Source organism: Marmota marmota, unplaced genomic scaffold, assembly GCF_001458135.2.
Source record: "Marmota marmota marmota unplaced genomic scaffold, marMar, whole genome shotgun sequence".
Classification (NCBI taxonomy): Eukaryota; Metazoa; Chordata; class Mammalia; order Rodentia; family Sciuridae; genus Marmota; species Marmota marmota.
In genome coordinates, this window is record NW_026000082.1 from 40,994,269 (window position 1) to 41,005,269 (window position 11,001).

Below are 11,001 nucleotides of genomic sequence, written 5' to 3' on the forward strand. Positions count from 1 at the left end.
GCCTGGCGGCGGCAGCACGGCAGCGGCCGCGCCCGGCGCCAACGCCAATGCCGTGGCCCTGGGCTGCCTGCCCCCGGCGGCGGCTCGCACCCGCAGCACTACGGCCGCCTGCCCGGGACCATTTGGAGCTACACGCAGGTGCGGCGCACGGGCGGCGGCGGCGTGGAGACGGTGCAGGGCCCCGGCGTGTCCTGGGTGCACCCCGACGGCGTGGGCGTGCAGATTGACACCATCACGCCAGAGATCCGCGCGCTCTACAATGTGCTGGCCAAGGTGAAGCGCGAGCGCGACGAGTACAAGCGGAGGTGAGTGGGGCCGCCCCTCCCCCGCCTCTCCCTGGGAGGGGGCGTCCAGGTCCAGGCAGCTGCGGAACGTGTGCGCAGGAGGGCAGGGCGGGCAGCTGGTCCTGGCAGGTGGGCTCTAAGCTGTGTTTGCAGAGCGCTATACCAGCGCTGGGAGGACTGTTATCTAGATCAAGAATGGGGGTGGCGCTGACTACGGTTGGGGATACCTCGGCGCCGTCACTGCTCCACGCACGTTGTTATCTATGGGACGTAATGGTCCGCGGTGTTGTATGTGATCTCATTTTTGTCCTCTCGGCGGTGCAGACTGTGAGGTAGCGCAACCCCCATTTTGCAGATGAGGAAGCTGAGGTGCAGAGATGCCAAGTGACTTGACCCAGGAGACTGGGCTAATACCCGGCGAAGTCAGGATTTGATTCAGTGACTTTGCGCCTGGCTAGTCTGTCTCCCAACCTAGGTATTTCCCCAAGGATGTGGGAGGTAGGCTCCCTGCCTGAATGGGCGAAAAGAAAAATCTCTTAACTAACCCACTGCCTTTGTTTTTTGAATTTAATGACATAATGTGTGTGAAAACGGACGGATCTCTCCCTACCCCGCTGTCTTGTTCCGGTTCCATAAGGTCCAGCTCCTGGGCTGGAGAACCATAACTACATCACACTGGCCATGAGCTTTTAAAAATGCCTTCTCTTCTCCACGCTTTCCAAGTCTCATAGTTTATTGAGCCCCAGTGAACTCAGCCCTAAAGGTACCCACCAGGAGATAACCTTGGATCTGAAGACTGGACATTAGATGGACCCAGACCACAGACTCTGGCTAGAGGTGAGGGACACACTGCTTGCAGGACTGGCTAGTGTGTTCCTGCCCAGCCCTGATTCTCTGGCTGGAAAACTGACATTGCTTCCCGCCTGTGTCTTGATTGACAATAAGGTCTGCTTAGCTTTCTGATGAGTGGGGTCTATCTGCAGCATCTCAGGCCTGGATGGGGGAGGGGCTTTTGGCCCTGGGCTGCTGTCTCAGATGTGGACAGCTCTGCACTTGGAGACATGGCTCGGAATCCAGAAAGACTTTTCGTTCTCTCCTTAATGTCTGCTGAAGGAGCTGGACAAAGTCTCCTTCCTTCATCCCCCACTGAGCAGGCTAGCTACTGGGAAGGATTCTAATGCCAGCTCCATCACCCGCCAGAGAGATGGTTAAACCACTTGCAAGCCCGTGTGCTCATCAGAGAAATGGGAATAATGAAATACACCATAGTGCTCGAGGGCAGAGTAGGATGCTGCTGGTTTTTTTTCAAGGTACAGGGTAACTGAGGGGCTGGGTGAGGTGGTGCACTCCTATAATCCCACCTACTCAGGCCGCTGAGGCAGGAGGATTGCAAGTTCAAGGCAGGTCTGGGCAACTTAGTGCAACTCTCAAAATAAAGAGCTAGGGGTGTAGCTCAGTGGTAGAGTGCTTGCCTAGCATGTGGGAGTACCTGGTTTAATCCCCAGTACCTCCAAAAGAAAAGTAACTAGGTGGATTCGTTAATGATGACAGACACTTTGTCCAGCCAACAGGAGCAGAACTGTCTGGAGCTGGCAGTGCAGGGTGGTGAGCTTCCTTCTGGGGTTCCTTTCTCTCTGGAGGACTTGAGAATGGCCTGATGCTTTTATAAGGAGGCCACCCCTCTGGCCCTGGTGATCAGCCCTGTCTGGGCGGGTCAGGGTAACATGCTTTCCATGGTGAAACTCAGGGAGGGATGGGCCGGGCCCTCCTGTCTGCTGCTGTTGACCATGTCGTCATTGTCATCCCACAGACTTGCCTTGTATTTGTCTAATGGTGTGTGTGCTCTGCGGACCTGGGTACTAGGAGATGGGAAGACTGTGCCCAGTCTTGGAGGGAGATGGGTTGGCATTGAGCAATGATCTGTTCAAGTTGCACCCAGGGCGTGGGATGTGATGTCAGCCTTTGGCGCTGGCCTGGAATGAGCCAGCGCTCCTGGGGCAGGTGGGGTGCAGGTGTCCTTCTCTCTGCCTTTCTGGGGTGCATGCATACCTTCCCCACCTCCATGATTTTGTGCATTGGGAAGAACCATCTTTTCTGAAGTGGATTCAGGCCTCATGTTGGATTTTTCCAAAGTGAGCAACCCCCCTGCCTGGGGCGCAGTTTCCCTCCCTGTGAGCCAGGTGCTTGGGCTGGAACTGTGCTCCTTGCAGTCCTGGATTTCTTCAGCGATGCTATAGGGGTTCCTTGAATATTTCCTGCAAATTGTTTTGAAAAAGTGTTACAAAAAATGTCCTTAACAGCTTTGTTACAATGTTAATACAGTCACAAAAAATGTCCTCTCTTTTAAGTTCTTGGTGTTGACTTCCTGGATTCCACTAATGTGTAACTTGTTCACAGTTGACCTCAAGGTCCCTCTTTCCCCCTGTCTGTTTTTCTGAGGGTGTTTCGAGATTCCCATGCAAACTGCGGAGAACGATTCCCTCTCCCAGCCCCTTACCTGTGTGCCTCAGGATTTCTTTCATGCTCTGCAGCCCAAACTGGAGATGGAATTCAACTGGATGTGGAACTGTCATCCCTAGTCCCCGTCCTCGATGTTAATGCATCAAAATAGATTAATCAGTTGCATTGATTGAATTGAGAATAGGTGACTGTTAGGTACTTGAGCCGACAATAGAAATGTAAATATGTAACATTCTGTTTTTATTTGTTGATATATTGGGGTTTCTCATAAGAATTTTCTTTGGGGGGAGGAGGGTAGATATATGATCAACTTAAAAAAAAAAATAGTTTGAAAAACAGTGGGCTACACGATTTCAAAGGGTTTTCCCAGCCTTGACAATATGAAAGTCTGAGTCGAAGCTCCTGGCCTACCTCTGTTCCCCTTCCCACGAGAGGAGCCACGGTCTGGGAGATGAGACCAGGATTGGCCACTAAGGCCTCCGCTCCTCCCAGGAAGTCTAGCGTGGACTCCTCAGTGGTGACCAATGGAGGGAGCCTGTCTAGGAAAGGGCATGTCCCATGTGCCTGTGGTCACCTGGAGGAACCCACAGCCTCAGGGGCCCCCACTGGCTTCCTGGTGTGTGCAACTCAGTGTTCTTCAAGTCCCACCTCCATGATTTGTGGCCCTATTCATGTGCGACCCCTGTACGGTTACTTAAGTGAAGTAGCTTACCGGCTTTATTGAGGTCTAATTTGCATATCATGGAAGAAAGTCACCCATTTGAAGTATATTAATGACTTTAAGAAAAGGCCCAGAATTGTCAGCCATCTGCACAGGCCAGATTTAGAATCCTCCATCCCCCGACACCCTTCGTGGCTGTGTGTAGACGGTCGCCATCCCTGCCCGCTGCACAGTCGGGACCTGCTCTCTGTGTGTCGATGTGCCTTTCCTGGACATTTCACGGTAGTGGCTTTGTGCTCTATGTCGTCTTTCATGTCTGGTTTCTGAGGCTCACGTGTCTTTTCCTTGCTGAGCAGCGTGTAAACCCGACCGCTCATGCGTTTGCCTGCACCTTCCCCTGTAGTGTAAATTTAAAGAGTCGCCCCTGCTACCCTCTCAGGACCATCAGCCTGCTCCACCATGTTTAGGGAACATCAGCCCAGGCAGAGCTTCTGGCCGGGCTGCCCCGCCCCGGCCCTGCTCACCACTCCTTTGGTTTCCCCTCGGCCCAACCAACCATTTACCACGTGGTAAATGCGGTCACTGAGACTGTATGGAGCGCAAGGTTGTCAAGCGTTGATCTGGAAACCAAAACAAACACACTCCTCTGTCACCCACCAGTGTCACCAAAATATCCTGTTCTGAGTTTGAAAGCTGGGGGCTTTTCCCTGGGAGATTCCTACTGAACTTATCTGAACTTTAAACAGGAGAGTTTTCTCAGTTGACATCAAGGAGACCTGGATTCCAGGTCCAGTTCTACCGCTGTGTGCTGTGTGACCCTGGGGCAACGGCTGCCCTCTCTGGGCCTCAGGTCATCCACCTTTACGGGAAGGGGTTCCTTTGGGTAATCCCTTCAGCCCGCTCTGTGGTTCGGGTCTGTGACACAAAATCTAGGTTATGGTGATTTTTCTGCCTGATCTTTCTGACGTGTGCTTTCTGTGGTCCTTCTTTGTTCTGGGCATCCCCGTCCCTCTTGCCTCTGCGTGGCTAGGGTCCAGGCTTGGGGCATAGGCAGTGCTCATGCTGAACAGTTTAAACAGTTTGGCTCTGGAAGCAGGAACTCTTTGAGTTTGTTGAGAAAAAGTTCCCTCTGAGAGCGTGCGTGGTGCTGAGGCGGTGGCCCAGGGCTGTGCTGGCCTGGCTGCCTGTGGGGCACGGGGACTTTCACGGGGTCTGGTGCTCCTGCAGCCCTCCTGGACTTCAGGCCCAGTGTGATTGGGAGTGGGGGCCTAGTTCCCTTCCGAGCAGGTATGTGTGAGGCTGTGTTGGCAAGATTGGTTTTCCCTTGGGACCTGGGGTGAATTGGAGGGTCACTTGAGAGTTAAGAGGGGCCACTGTGATCATCGGGGCTGGTGGGGCCCACAGCAGGGTGCCTGGGCGATTCTGGGGACAGTGCAGCGGGAAAGGCCCCGTCAACCCTGCAGCCCTGTGTCCACCTGACTCCCCAGCGACTGGACTGTCTGAGGAAGTTCCTGTCTGGGCTGGGCCGGGCCAGTTGGGGCTTTTGCTTTAGAGGTGGGGAAACCAGGGCCCAGCAGGACCCCCGGAGCCAAGCGAGCCGGGTTCCCTGCCCTGATACTAGCTGTTTGCAGCCGGGACTTAGAAAAGGTCCTGCACTTTCTCATGTGTCTGTTTTAAGCATTTTTTTTTTTTTTTAAATCCCCTTTCTGGGGTGGGAGGAACTTTTGTCACAGCTATTTCTGACCTTGAGCCGGAAGGGGCTGGGCTGTCAGCCAGAATGGAGGTCTCCAAATTGGATGGTGAGTGGGCAGCTGGAGTGTCCCCTGCCTTTTCCCATCCCGCCCAGGGAGGCCCTCCAGCAGGTGGGTGCTGGCCCCTGAATGCCCGGGACCCAAACACGGCTCATAGGCTCCGTTCTCTGCCGCTTCCGTGGACACTGTTTATTCTCTCTGAAGTCCAACGCTACGAATTTTTTCTTTCTTTCTTTTTTGGTACTGGGGGTTGATCTCAGGGGCCTTGACCACTGAGCCGCACCCCCAGCCCTGTTTTGTGTTTTTTATTTAGAGACAGGGTCTCACTGAGTAGCTTAGTGCCTGACTTCTGCTGGGCCTGGCTTTGAACTCACGATCCTCCTGCCTCAGCCTCCTGCCCAGCTGCTGGGAGTACAGGCCTGCCTGCCTGCCCGCCTGCCGGCCATGAATTCATTATTTCCAATTTCCCTTCAGGGCGGCTTGGGGTGGTACAAAACAGTTGGAGTCCCTGTTGTGCCACCTTCTGTGTGACTCAGGGCCAGTTGCTTGGCCTCTCTGAGCTGCCTGAGCCAGTGCTGCCTCCTCTGTAAGGAGGGATTCTGGTGTTGCTCCCCAGGGCTTGGGAAGGAGTTAATAAGCTCCTGCCTGAGGGCCCAGGGCCTTGGAAGCTCCTTGTGTGTCCTCCTCTCAGCCCACCCCTCTTCCCCTGGCAAAGTCTCTTCCCTTAATTTATGAGGATTTCTGGGCACAGCCCTGGACTGCCCAACAAATCCATCTCGAGACAGTCGCTGCGCTCTGTCCATGGAAGGTGCCAGAGGTGGTGCTGGGGGCGGACTGAGAAGGGCTGCCGCTTTGTCCTGCTCTCAGGAGGGCCTTGGGCCTACTCTGAGCAGTGATTTGTGCCTCCGGAAATCTCTGCTCCCAGCCCTTTCTCCCAACCGCCTCTTAAAAACACAGCGAACCCCCGTCGAGGCCCTCGGTTCGCCGGAGAACCATATGCCAGAGTCTCTGGGCCGGGCTGGCATTCTTCTCTCTGGGGACAAATTTGGGAAGGATTCTCAGAGCCTCCAGCTAGAGGAGGGGTGGAACCCTGGTCCCAGAAAAGCAGAGGAGGAAGCCGGAGACAGCTGACACCGAGATTCCTGCTGGGAGGAATGCGGGCGGGGCTCTGCCTGGCCACCGGATGCGCGGCCCTGCCCCCAGCACGTGTGCACAGTCGCGGCTCTCATGTGCAACACGCTCGTGTGCACACGCGTGCACACGCACCCTCCCCCGGGCTCTCTTTCAGTCTAGGCCCGAATCCCCCCACGTGTCGGGTTTGAAGGACACAGAAGGGTAGGCCGGTCTGAGCATGCCCTGGCTGCGAGCAGCCGCATCGACTTCCAGGAGCATCGATTGCGGGGCTGCTGGTGACACGGAGGCCGCTGCTGGTGACACGGAGGGCGCGCACTTTGCACTCGCAGGCTTGGGATTGGACTCCAGCGGGAGAGAACACCCGGCTGTCACAGATGGTGGGAGGCTGGGGCAGGCCAGGAAGCCACCGTCCCGTGCTCAGGCTGAGGAGCGTGCGCCCACCTCTTCCTGCGCTGCAGCCTGAATCCTAGCAGCCGGGATGTGCCCACCGTGCGTGGCCTGGGCGCCATGGAGCCGGCTCCTGGGCTTTCTTCTTTGCAGAGCCCCCGCCGGGCCGGCCAGAGTCCACGCTGAGTAAATATTTGCGTGTGAAGGAGAGTCTGGCTGCAGCAGGCAGTAGGCTGGGGGGGTGGGGGGACGGGACTGGGGACTGGGGACATCGAGATGACACAGGGATCCAGCTGTGCGTGGAGGGAAGGATCAGCAGACCCGGGCTTTGGTCCCAGTGCATCAGCTCCATGAATTCAAAAGAAGCCCAGAGCCTGGTGCCCCCTGCTTGGGCCCAGCCCAGGAGGGAAAGGCTCAGTGAGCGGGGGCTGGGCGCTTTGCCTCTGGGTCTCAGTTTCCTCGTCTGTGAAGTGGGGATGCCAGGTCCTGTGGTCTGAGGTCGTGGGAGGGGTCAGAAGGCCCACAGAGCTGCAGAGCGTTGTCTGTGTCCATGGTCAAGTTCAAAAGAGAGGTACTTGGGAAGATCTCACCGGGCGGAGAGGGAGCTGTGCGGCCCTTGAGGGGACACCTGCTGGAAGTTGGGGTGTGGTGGTCCCCACGTCCTCTGCCTGCAGCCTTTGTGGGTTGTGCGGCCTCTGGGCCTTGCCAGCCTGTGGGTGCTGGGGGGCCCCGGCCAGATGGGGCTGGGCACAGGCTCCTGGCTTCCTGGAAGGATGTGGTTTCTCACTCTAGTCCCCAGCACAAGAGAAGGTAGTTGGCGCTGGGCTGTGGCTCAGCGGTAGAGCGCTCACCTAGCACGCACGAGGCACTGGGTTCCATCCTCAGCACCCATAAATGTAAATTTAAAAAATAGCGAGAAGCCAGCTTCACCCAGTGGTCAGCCTGGCAGGGGCTGCTGGCTCTTTCGAGGGTTGCAGCCTGGCTGAGCCCCTGGGTGGCGGCCCGGGGCTGCTGGGATCCTGTGGAGTCCAGATCCCATCCACACTTGCCTGAGATGTGGCTGGAGCTTTGCCTTGCCCTCCCGGGAATGGCGCAGTGAGGGGTGGGCTTGCGTTGCCCTGTGAAGACTGTGTCCTCTCTGTGACTTTGCTGGATCTTGCACGCACCATTTGATTTCTCACCCCCAAGTTTATCCCTCTGTAAAACGGGGTGAGGTTTCTTATGGGTTCTGCTTCTTGGGCTGGTGTAAAAATCACTTGCAGTCGTGTGATACGAAAACATCTTGGGAAAGGATTTAAAAATAAACCAGTTTGACTCAGCAGCTGCCGTTTATTGAGCACCTACTAGTGCGAGGCTCTCAAGCTTCTGTAAATGATAATAGTAGTCAGCAGAGAATCTCCAGAGGAAGGAAGCGATCACGCTCTTCTGACAAAGGAGAGGCTCAGAGAGGTGAAGTCGTCCGTCCTGCGTCTCACAGGGAGTCCTCTCTGGACCTCCAGACCAAGCTCAGTGCCCTTCCTGGATGGCTGCCTTGTCCCATGCCACCTGAAGGCTAGTGAAGGTGGACCGTGAAGCAGGCAGGAGGCAGGCGGGAAGCAGGGTCTCTCCAGCACCTGTCACAATATTGCCACGTGGGTGGCAGAACAGGAGGCGGTGGCTGCTCTAGGAAGACTTTCTGCTGTCACTTTACAGTAATTATCTCTTGAGAAGCAAGTGAATCGCGGTGGTGGCAGGTGGCGGATCCCCCACCCCCTGCTCTCTGGAGGGGATCCTAATGGGGGTGGCCAGGGTGGGGGTGGGGGCGCCGGGTGAGGGAAGCTCTGGTCAGCCAGGGAGCGAGGCACAGCTGGGCAGTGTGGCCGGTGGGGGATGCACAGGGAACAGGACACACACCTGTGAGTGGCTTCCCGTCGGGTCTCAGGTAAGCCCCTGGCTAAGGCAGATGGAAACCAGGCTCAGGGGAAAGTAGCTTCACCCAAGTCCACCGCAGAGCCGGGCCGGCTGTGAGACTGGGCTCTGGGGTGTGCTCCTATTGTCCTGCCCAGCCCCAAGGTGTCCCCAGAGCAGGGACTTGAGGTTCTTCACTGATAACAGCCAGGAGGAAGCACTGGGCATCGGGGGCAGTGGGCTGGGGACGCCTAACTTGTGCTTTTGATCAGCGCCATGCACTTTACCAGGCCACAGGGAACCTGTTACCGTCATTTCGTGCCTCTTCTTGGGGAAGACGAGACTTCTGGGTGTGGTGTCTGAGAAGACAGCGGCTGGTCACTCACTGCACCAGGCCCCGTGCTGGCCACCAGGGGAAACGGACACAGCCCCTGCTCTCCGGAGCTCAGAGTCCGGGGACGAAGGGAAATGTGTCATACCGTGTGGCAGCGTCACAGGTTAGGCACCTGCTCAAGTAGTGCCTGTGCATCCCAGGAGCCTGATAAACACCTTTTTTTTTCTTTTTTTGGGTACCGGGGATTGAACCAGGGTCCCCTCAACCGCTGAGCCCCATCCCAGCCCTATTCTGCGTTTTATTTAGAGACAGGGTCTCACTGACTGGCTTAGCGCCTCGCTGTTGCTGAGGCTGGCCTTGAACTGCGATCCTCCTGCCTCAGCCTCCTTACAGGCCTGTCAGGAACATTTGTTAGTTTTAATTGGTTAAACAAGTATTTCTGGCCTTGCCTCCTGGCCAGGCTCCATTCAGAGCAGTTTACACACATTGAGTCCCTGGAACCTCACACTGAGCCAGCCCTGCGAGTGGGAAGCCATCTGGCCCATTTTCGAGGTGCTGATACTGAGCACCAGAGGTGGCTGAGGGAGGCGAGCCTAGAGTGGGGCACACTTGTCGCACACCCCCTCTGAGCCTCTGTTTTCACGTCTGTGAAATGGGGGTGCGCACTCTGCTCTCACCAGGCTGTTGGGCTTTGGCCTGGGTAGAAGCCCCTGCACGTGGCCATGTGGGGAGGGGCTGTCTCCCAGCTGTGACCAAGATGCTTGCTCAGCCATCTCTGCTCGTGTGCCCTGACTGCGGGATGTGTGGGCTCACACAGCCCCCGCCCCGCTGTCTGCTGCCGGATGGAGAGAGGCCCCTGCAGTGGGGATGGTCACCCTCTTAATTGGCCATTTTTATTACTCGGATTATTTTAAGACAGTTCTTGGCTCCCTGCCTCCTGTTGACCATCTCGGGGGAAGGGAAGAGCTGCGGGTCTTAGTGGACCTTGTGAGATTCCCCGGCAGACAGACTCCTCTCAGGGCCAGGTCAGTACTTCTTCCCAGGACCCTTCGGGTGCCTCTCTTTGCCCGGCCCCCTCTGGTCAGGGGAGGAAGGCCTCCTGGGGATGGGGCGGGGAAGCTCCAGGAGAGGCATGCTGCAGTCAGCACCAGAAGGTCCCTGGGTGCCCCGGCCCCAGGAGTCCAGAAAGCCCCTGGGCCTGAGCAGGGCCAGTCAGGGAGGCTTGCTGGAGAGCTGTGGTCGGAGTAGAGGAGGAGGAAGGTGCAGGTGGAGGGCGGCCTGCGCAGAGGCCTGGAGGGGAGGCTGTGGGGCGGGCGGGCACCGCTGCCTGTGCCCAGCTGGTGTGGACTGTCCTCTTCCGCTCTTCGCCCTCCGTCCTCTCGGCCTCGCTGCTCTGGCCACCCCTGGTCCCCTCCGGCCCCTCTTCCCCTTCTTCCTCGTGCTGTTCTGGTTTCTGTCCTGGTGGCTGGCTCTCACCCCGGCTGAGGGGGCATCCTGTCCCCCAGCCAGACGCCAGGCTGCTGTGTGGCTCTTGCTGCTGGGGCTCCGAGCACCCTGGGTGTGTGTGCACGTGCTCACGTCACGTCTGTGTGTACGCGTACGTGTGAGCAGAGTCAGGAGCCTCCGTCTCTACTCTGGGGACTCAGAACCCTCAAGGTCGGGACCTCGCCTCTGGCCACCTCTTGCACTGTGGCCTGGGCTCTCAGCATCAAGGTGAGGCCAGGAGGCCGTGAGGTCAGTGTGGGCCATGGGGGCCAAGGCCTCGGGTCACACGCAGGTGGGGGGCAGGTGGGGGGCAGGTGGGGGCCGGTCTGCTCACCTACTCCCTTGGCCTCCCAGGTGCCTGTGTCTTTCAGCCCAGAGGGCCTGAGTACTCCCTAAGGTCATTTCATCCATTCCTCTGCCTCCAGGCACGACCATTCCCGCCATCCTCCACAGGCAGATGTACCTCCCGTCCTTCTGACCGACCCAGGTGTTTGTCTTGCAGTGTTTCTGTCAGCCCCCCTCCACACACCATGACCACTGTGCAGATAAGAACAGAGAGGCCCATGGGAGAGAAGCTTCCTGGGGTCACACAGCCGGGGGGGGGGGGGCGGGGACCAG

General features: G+C 57.4%; 1 protein-coding gene across 2 annotated transcripts in view; it reads left to right on the top strand.

The window, feature by feature from the left end:
• Positions 1-6: 6 nt before the first annotated feature.
• The window catches only part of Iffo2 (intermediate filament family orphan 2), a 42,947-nt gene continuing 31,952 nt past the window's right edge, over positions 7-11,001 (top strand). The window contains exon 1 of one of the 2 annotated variants that reach the window (XM_015485632.2): positions 7-305. The gene's annotated coding sequence lies outside the window, so the exon portion shown is untranslated. The remainder of the gene's footprint in view (positions 306-11,001) is intronic. The other variant, XM_048816238.1, reaches the window with a different exon arrangement.